We start from the raw sequence: 2,565 nt of genomic DNA on the forward strand, positions 1-2,565 counted from the left end.
TGAGCTGTTGTGTGTAATTTCTGTACTGTAATAACTTATTTATAATGCAGGCCACTAACACCTTAGGGCCCATTAGTCATAAGTTAGGGCCCGACAAGCAAAGCCCGCATGTTCAGAAATTAATATAAAATTCATCGTGACTCCGATTGATGAACCGATTTCACCAATGTGCACAAAAACCATTTCTGCACATTTTAAAGTCAAAATAAATTTTCCTGAATCCGAATTCAGTGGTTTCCAAAAATGTACATCCCTATGTCATTTTAGGAAATCCTACTCCCTTACTCTTATTTAAGAAGTCCAACTTCTTTATTCATTAAATTTAACTCTTTAAATTTAACTATCTCAACGGGGATTAAAAACTCCATTACACTGTGTGACCCTCAATGGTTCAGGGATACAGCTAGTCGTGGGCTCACAACTCCTTGTGACTCGGAACAACACTTTCCGACTTGCCCAACGAATCATGGTAAAGCGCCTAGCAACATCGCCCCATGATTCCCTAGGTATCACTGATAGTGCCTACAAGAACCAGTAGATTTTGGTTAGCGTACAGTACGGTCCCTTCATCCAAATATCCCGATCGAATCAACAACCATTGGTATATCGAGAGTCGCTCAAGATTCGATAACTATGCAATACATCTTGAAGATCAAATTAGTGACATCGCATGTGCTACTAAGAAACCATTTCTTAAATCACATCAAGTACTCTGGCCAGAGATTTGTCACACTAATATCTCCTCAGATCGCATAGGATATCCACACTCGCAAGTATGTGGTGAATCCTTGACAACAATGCATCGACTCCTATATGTGTCGTAGCTGTACCCAATCCCGACACCTGATGACCCCCATAGAGTCGGTAAACGAGTCAAAGCACAGCACTAGCATATAGAGTCTCCATGATGTTTCAAGTCGTAAGGACTAATGGTGTACAACCAAAACCGCGGACTTTATCCACTCGATAAGTGATAACCACTTGGAAAGTCCGGATAGGGTAGTTCGATTATTCATCCTATGAATATCCATTTGCATGCTTCGAACATCTCCATGTTCCCTACCAATGAAACGTGGTACTCCGCATCGCAAATGCTAGTCTCAAACTCGAGCGATCCTTATCCTTATTATCGGACGGCTCAATCGACTAGGAACAGTTTAGAATATACAGTGACTATAAGATGTATTTCATGATAGACATCTCCATGTTCTACCACATCTTACATACACTATGGTATATTCAAGGTCTTTATTAAAACAACAATAGTATATCACAATATAACAATATGAAGTAATATAAAGTCATTGCCATTAATAAAAGTGTAAATAATATTAAACAAAAGATTGTTTATACAAAGAGTCATCAAAGCCCATAGCCACACAGTTGGCTCACTGGGCACCCACTCTTACAGTATTGTGCAATTATATTATCCATTTCAGATTTTTATTGGAGTTTATCGGTTCAAGTTTGCCGGATTTTGAATTGTTGAGATTCGGTCGAGGTTGGTTCGGTTATTTGTTTAGGAATGCCAAGTTTTGATCGAATGGAATTGTTATGAATTGATTGTGTTTTGAAAATAATTCATTTCAGGGATTTGAGCCTTTCCAGAATTTCGAAGATTCGAAGATATGATCAGACAATAAAAAGAATTGGGATTGGATCCTCGAGAAGGTTATGAGATTTCTCGAGCCCCTAAAACCATATACTTATTTGATTATGTGATATTTGGTTATGCGATTTGATTCATGATATTTGATATAATAGAATGAGTTTATGTTAATTGATTATTGCTTGATGATTATAAATATTTATGTTCATGCTATTTATATGAATCGAAGATATGATATATGAGATAAGATGATAATTTTGAGCAGAGATTTTGATATATATATTGAGTTGCATCATCTCATTCATATTAAGCCAGATTTTTATTCAGATTTGATGGCAGAGTTGTCTTTGTGGTAGCGGACATTTGGGTCTATAATTGAGTGGCATGGAATGCAGAGCAGCTCCTATGGCCGGAATACTCTATATAGTTTCGCTAAAGTCCAGGGTTGAAAAGCCCAACACCCACCCCGATTGGGAGAGTAGGTGCTAGTGTTGGTTTCTTTCCCCTTGGGATCCCTATAGCCGATATTCGGATTGAGCCAGAGCATTGATAGCTTATATATTCTTGAGCATGCATTTTATTTGAGCATTATCCATTTGAGATTATTTATGGATTTAGATTATTGTCATTGAAATGCTTAAATGCTTATATTCCTGTCGTTCATACTGAGTTTATTCTCACCGATTTTTCGGATGTTGCTTTGCCTTGTGTGTGTGAATTGCGACAGGTGGTTCAGGGTTGAGCTTTAGAGGACGTTGAGGGCTATGGGATTGAGATTAGAAGTGGGGCTTTGGGTTTAGCAGTCAAGTTGCATCGAACTTGTTTTGAAAAATGTCGAACATTTGTATTGTCGAATATTTTGTATTTTTATCTCGTTTTATCGTGTTTGAACTCCTTTTGATTTTTGGATTTGAACATGTATCGAGAATTGCGCTATTCCGGGATTTGATGTTTAA

The sequence above is a fragment of the Henckelia pumila genome, chromosome 4, assembly GCF_033568475.1.
Source record: "Henckelia pumila isolate YLH828 chromosome 4, ASM3356847v2, whole genome shotgun sequence".
NCBI lineage: Eukaryota > Viridiplantae > Streptophyta > Magnoliopsida > Lamiales > Gesneriaceae > Henckelia > Henckelia pumila.